This window comes from Haliaeetus leucocephalus, unplaced genomic scaffold (assembly GCF_000737465.1).
Source record: "Haliaeetus leucocephalus isolate CR32 unplaced genomic scaffold, Haliaeetus_leucocephalus-4.0 Scaffold657, whole genome shotgun sequence".
NCBI classification, from domain to species: domain Eukaryota; kingdom Metazoa; phylum Chordata; class Aves; order Accipitriformes; family Accipitridae; genus Haliaeetus; species Haliaeetus leucocephalus.
Genome location: NW_010973093.1, coordinates 691,858 through 698,608, shown reverse-complemented (window position 1 = coordinate 698,608; position 6,751 = coordinate 691,858).

The following is a 6,751-nucleotide window of genomic DNA, read 5'->3' as shown; positions in this document are numbered from 1 at the left end:
GGGCAGTCGGGGGGGGGGAGCCGCTCGCCCGCCGGGCCTCCCCCCGCGCCGCCGGGGCCGCCATCAGGGTCACTGGCAAGCGGGACGCCACGGCGCTGGGGACCCGCGGTGGCGCTTCGGGGCGGCCTCAAGAAGCCGGTGTCTGGTTGGTGAGATCCCGCGCGGCCGCCCGTACGCCGCGCGGTGATTGGCTTGGCCGGGGTGGCGCGCGAAGCCGAGTATCCGCCCTGGCGGCAGGTCGGGGCTAAACCTGAGGGGAGCCGGAGCGGGCTGCGCGCCCTGAGGAGCGGCTGCTCTGCCCCGACGGCAGCGCTGAGGGGGACGGCCGGCAGAACGGCGATCCCCCTGGCCCCGCGGCTGCCGGGATGCCGTCCGAGGGACGGTGCTGAGGGGCAGTGAAGTGACTCGGGGGTGAAGGGAACGCGCGAGGGAACGGAGGGAGCCCAGGAGCGCCCTGTGGCCTAAGGCTCCAGCTCCTTGGCAAAGGCAGGCCGCGGTGGGTGCCCCAGTCAAGGGGGGATGAGGGAGAAGGGAGGTCCCTTTGCCAGGGCTGTGCCTCTGCAAGGGGAGGGTGACACCTGCAGATCTCCCTCTGAAAAACCGCTTTTGCCGTAGAGTAACCAACTGCCTGGAAGTCTCAGAGGAGCTGTGAGGTGAAGGCACGTGCTGGGTGCCAGATGCACATGGTGGGAACGAGCGCACAAACCTACCAAGGTGGTAATGTAATGAGAAATCTAAGCCACTGCAGAATCTGAAAAGGAAATCGGAGGTGGGAGGCAGAGATGGCCACTTTTGTGCCTCTGTATACAGAGATTTGGGGTTTGTCTTCTGAATTCATAGTGGATTGGCTAAATTGAAAAGATGCGGGTCCCTTAGTTTGAATTCCTTTCCTGTTCCTGTAATTCATTGCAGAGCTTGTATTATCCCAGGTTGTGATGCAACAGTTCCCATGTGAGATTTTTCTTTACAGAACTGATGTTCATTAGTGTGCTAAACTACAGATGCCAAAGCCTGGTGCAGTTGTTTGCAATTTTACGGCAATAAATTGTACAAAGAACTTAAGCTCTGCACTGTTTTCCCTGCAGATGCAGTTTTGGATGAGAATGTAGTAGTTTGGGAGTGTACTTGATACAGTCTACTTTCACAGTGTCTAAATACATAGAGAGTGCAGGAGTTCTACAAATGTGATTTCAGCTGTGTCCTGGTTTCAGCTGGGATAGCATTAATTTTCTTCCTAGTAGCCGTTACAGTGCTGTGTTTCAGATTTAGTGTGAGAATAGTGTTGATAACACACTGATGTTTTAGTTGTTTCTAAGTAGCACTTATCCTAAGTTAGGGATTTTCTAGCTTCCCAGGCTCTGCCAGTAAGCAGGTGCACAAGAAGCTGAGAGGAAGCATGGCTAGGACAGCTGACCCGAACTAGCCAAAGGGATATTCCATGCCATAGAATGTCATGCACAGTGTATCAACCGGGGGGAGCTGGCTGGGAGGGGCCAATCGCTGCTCGGGCATTGGTCAGCAGGTGGTGAGCAATTGCATTGTGCATCACATGTCTTTTCTCGTGTTGTATTTGGGTTTTTATTTTATTATCCTTTTCATTACTATTATTATTACATTTTATTATTGTTGTTGTTAGTATTGTATTATATTTTGGTTTACTTTAGCTATTAAATCATTCTTATCTCAACCCCTGAGTTTTACTTTTTTTCCCCAATTCTTTTCCCCCATCCCACTGGTAGGGGGAAGGAGTGATTGAGAGGCTGCATGGTGCCTAGTTGCTGGCTGGGGTTAAACCATGACAAGCTCTTTTAAATGCAATCTAAATTTTAGTGAGGTGAGTGAAGGCCACACAACTCCTGATTTTCCTGTGCTGCTTGTTACCCAGAACAATTGCCTATAATCAGTTAAAAAAACCTCCCACAACTGTAATACACTTGTGTGACACTGTAAGTGTTTTTGGTATCTTAGAAGGAAATAAAATGGCAGGTCTGGGGAATTTTATGGCGTAATTTAGAGACAGAACAGGAAGGGGAAGAGGATAAATGTGTTACTGGAATTGTAATAACATAAGATCATGAGTTGTGCTTAGTGCTGTACGAGCATCTTGTTAGTTCCTCTTTAGATTGTTCCACCCCCAATAAAATCTACTTAATTAGTAGAAGGCTTTAAATAAAAGGTCAGAGTAAAGATACATCTTGAACAGAGATCCGGAGTCTGGACTATTTTGCCTCTGACACTGATTCCCTATGGGTCTCGAACAAGCCACTAACAAAACCTGTTTTCACTCACAAGTATGCTGTATATAGAATTTCTGTCAATGAGACGTGCAGTTATAGGGGCTGATAGACTGGACCTTTAACCTATTTGTGCCTTTATTTCCTCCTTGGTAAATCTGATCTAATTGTTCACCTTAGAGTGATTTAGGGACCTAGTGCTTGTAGAGTGTGTTGAGGTTAAGTGAAAAACATTATTAAAATGTAGTATTACAAGGATGGTTGGAAGAGGAGAAACACCCTTGAATTGGACGGTGTTGCTATAGATTCAGAAATAGGACAGGTATCCAGAGAGCACTTTTCCCATATATTCTGGTACTAGATGACAAAGGGAAAATTCAAAAGGCAAATGCTGTGAAGTATTCAAGAGGCACTAAACTGGTATGATTTTTGGATCTGAGAGCTTTGGTGTAAAGACCTGTTCTACAAGAAAGTGCTCTGTCTTATGTTAAGTCATCATCCTCTCTATTTAATATTACGGAATTGTGAATGAATGGTCTAAAGGTAAACAAGATAATGTTACTTCTGGATGTTTATAGTAATGTAATATTCTGGTATAGAAAGCTCAGATCAGTTAATTTTGCCTGCAAATTAAGACCACTTCCCATATTTGCTTCAAAATAGCTATGGAAACTATTCCTTGGGTGCTTTTTTTCCCACATCCTTGTACTTCTTGGAATTGTTTAACTGTAAAGGCCTCCTATATAATTTTGGTAGGAAGTGAGTTTATAGAAATGAAACAGCTACTGCAAACCTATGTATATAGCCTAAAAAAGCTTAATTTCATGCTCACCATGTCTTCAGCGCAGGGATTTACTGTCTCCTCTTGGGACCACAACATATGGGCAGAGACATGGCTCAGTTTGCAGTAAGCTTCCGCCTCTGAATGGCTTGCAGTGCCTGACAGATCCATGGGAACTATTTGACCTCCCTGCATGTGCCTTTCAGTCAGTCCTCATCAGTGTGCTGCTGCGGGTAGAGCAGACATGAAAATTTGAGTAGGACCGCTTTAAAGCAGGTATTGTATGCAAAAAAATCTTTCTTTGCCTTTTTTTTTTTAGTTAAGCTCTCTGGCCAGATGTTGAAGTTGCATTTTAATCAGTATTTGATGAGTAGCATTTCTGAACAGTAGTGCAAAATAATTAAAAAAATTAATTTAATTGGTGAGAAAATTTTGTATTGTTTAGAAAAGGCAATTGCTGTATGTCTGATTCCCCCACCCTTTTGCACATTTCATGACAGATTCTAGGAATTGACCATATTTCTAATACGTGTGTAGTGATAAGAGGAATTAAAAGGGGAAGATTGATACAAAAGCTGTCTGAGTTAAAAATTAAAAGCAATAGTTGAGTTGACCAACACCTCCCAAAGCTGAAGGGACGACAGTATTTCATTTTAGCTGAATGGTATTACTTCCCAGCTCCTGTGTATTGTTTAATAAATAAGGGAGATGCACATAGTTCAATGTCTAATTATAAAAAATGAGATGATATATTCCTCAAAAGAGAGAGATTCTGCCTTTTAGTAATAAACAGCATCTGCTTTGTTTTTCTCCAAACTGAAAGGTAATTGAACTGACAATTCCAAGCTGTCTTGAAAATGACAGATGACTGAATTGGGAGTAGGAAGAAAGCAGAAGCCCTTTTGTACTGAAGAAAGGGAGATGGCACACTATAGTTGGATCTGGTTCCCTTTTACAGATTTCTTTCAGAGCTTAAGCTGCTCTGGGTGACCCCAGCCAACTCATTTTATTGTTTAATTTCTTAATGTCAGCAATGGCTATTACAGGTCCCAGGTAGAGCAATATTTCCTACATAGTCATTTTTATAACAATCTTGTCCTTTCTTCTCTGTGACCATAGAAACACATGTGGTACGGAAGAGAATCTGCTTCTATTACATTCTTCCTAGCTCACTTAGCTTTACTGTAAGACTCACGGGTGTTTTTGGTTTGGACCCTTTTTCTGCTAGTTTTGAGGCTAAGCTAACTTCTTGTCTCCTGGTCTATAAAAGTCTTAATCACCATGTGTTTGTCTCACATGGTGATTAAGCTGCTTCACAAGTGCTCTTGAGATCTGTAATGAGTAGAATTGTGAAGCTGTTTTGGCAGATCAGCTGTTCTGTCTGGGTCACAAGCACCAACACTTACTTACTGCACTTGGACAGATTCACGGAAACAAACAGTTGCGATAACATTTCAATATGTGTGTGAGAAAGCCAGAGCAGAGCATTAGGAGGGTTTCTGAACAGGGAGAGCTGGATGATGGTTACAGTAAGGCTCAGAAGTCAAGAACTATGAATTCTGTTCCTACAGCTGTTGAACATTGTGGTGTTAGTTTATTGTATGGCTTTGTGCAAGCTGTCTACGCCTCTGTTCCCCTGTTTGCAGAATATGGATATTTATATTGTGTATATGTGTATACATCTATTATCCCTTTGATATTGTTGCCTTTATCACTAACAAAGCTGCAAACTAAAATGAAACTAGGTAGTCAACATACAGCAGTTACCCAATCCATTCACTATCCTGCTCTCTAAAGAACAGACACAGAAAACACGCTTGGACAGGTTTTTTTCCTTAGCTTTGCTGTCTGATTCTCTAATTAGTACTGTCGCACAACGTTCCAGATACAGGCATGTGGGGAAATCCTGTATCTAGACTGGAAACCTAGATCTTGAATTAAGGTTTCAGAGAAACTCTAATAACCAGTTAAGTCTTGTAGACTCCATCAATGGCCAAGCTTGTTTGGTGACCATTTTAACACTTAATTATGAATGAAGGGGATTTGTTGCCTTTTCTATCTGTAAGTAGTATCTGCAGGTCTGTTGCATGTGGCCTGACTAAGACTAGCACCTAGATGCTAGGTTTTCTCAAGGTATTTAGTATCCTCCTAGAGCAGGTCATTGCTCTTTTGTTCCATCAGGCATGTTTGGTGAAGAAACTTCCACTCCAAGACAGACTCAAATACCTAGTAAATAGAACAGTTTTGGATTTTATGCCTAATGTCCCTGGCTTGATTACTACACTGAGGCCAACATGGGTTTATGTGAGAAGAAAGAGACAAGAAGGTAATGTTCATGCAACAAATATCAACAGCCCCATTCCCAGCATTCCCTCCTTGCTGTGCCTACATTCTTGGCATTCCCCTATTTGCCGCACCCGCTTTATTCCTGCGCATCTCAGAGGTATATAGCAAGTCAGCTCCCCTACAGCTGTCAGAACAGTCTTATGGCATTAAATTTTCAGCTTCCAAGAAAATTGATCAGGGCTATCTTGAGTTATCTACATCTATTCTACATTCCCCATAGCAGATTGTCTGAATTGTTTTCTATGGGAGGAAGCTTTCTGTCTTGGTTCGTACATCAGGCTGCTTATATACAACTCCAATAACACATACAGTGTTATGCTATGTGAACTGCAGCAATATAATCTAGAATCACAATGTGAAATTTTGAGCACCTTCAGATATGTTGAGCCAGTCAGTGGTTTGCTTTAAAAAAAAAAAAAACTAGATCACAACAATTCTTTGAAATGAGGAAGTGCGTCAGAGGAAGAAAAATACATTGCTAATATGCACCTTATTACAATTATTATGCCAGATGCCATTTAAAAAAAAAAATTGCAACATATACAAAATTCTTAAATTGGCAGTTGTGTATTGTAGTTCATGATGATCGCAGATTCTCATGTCTGGTGAGAATGGGCTTAGGAACAAATATGAAAACTACAGAAAGGATGCAGTGAGACATCTTGGAGAGCTCTAGCAGGAAAGCTTCCTCAGCCTGTGGTTCAGCAGACACAGAGGCTGAAGCATTGGAATGTAGGGTTAAGCCACATCATTGTAAAGAAATTGCTTACATTTCAGAAGTTTGTCAAGAAGGTGATCGGCCTGTGAAACACCAGTGCTGATGAAGCAAGGGCTTACTCAAGGCCAGAGGTTCCTTCTGTTAGAGCTGGGATGTGACATCAGATTCCAGCAACCACCAAGCAGTTGCTACTCATGCTCAAGGGAATTACACCCACACTGTTTTATCTTTGATACTGAGAGTATCTAAAGTACTCAGATGTTAGATTTTTCCTCTTGATTGATTAGAAGCCTTAAAGAATTTGGCCTCAAAACTTTGCATCATGTTAACATCTACAAATTAACGATCACTTTTGTTCTCCACTCAGGCTTGGATTCTTCTTGTTGCAGCCTCTGCTCCACCTGAGATGTCATCGCTTTCTGGGCTCTTTCTGTGTCTTGCATTATCACCAGAAAGATTTTGCTGTAGTTAAATTTGCTCACAATGCACGCAGAACATACGAGACCACACTAGCTCATTCTTTCATTACTGTGTCAGTTCACAAGCTTTTAACTCATGTTTGCCAATAGAGATAACAGATATGAATCAAAGCTAGAGCAAATATTTTCTGACTATGAACCCTCTCGAAGTTCAATAGCTCTCCCAATAGTTCCTAGTTGCTCTTTTGTTTGA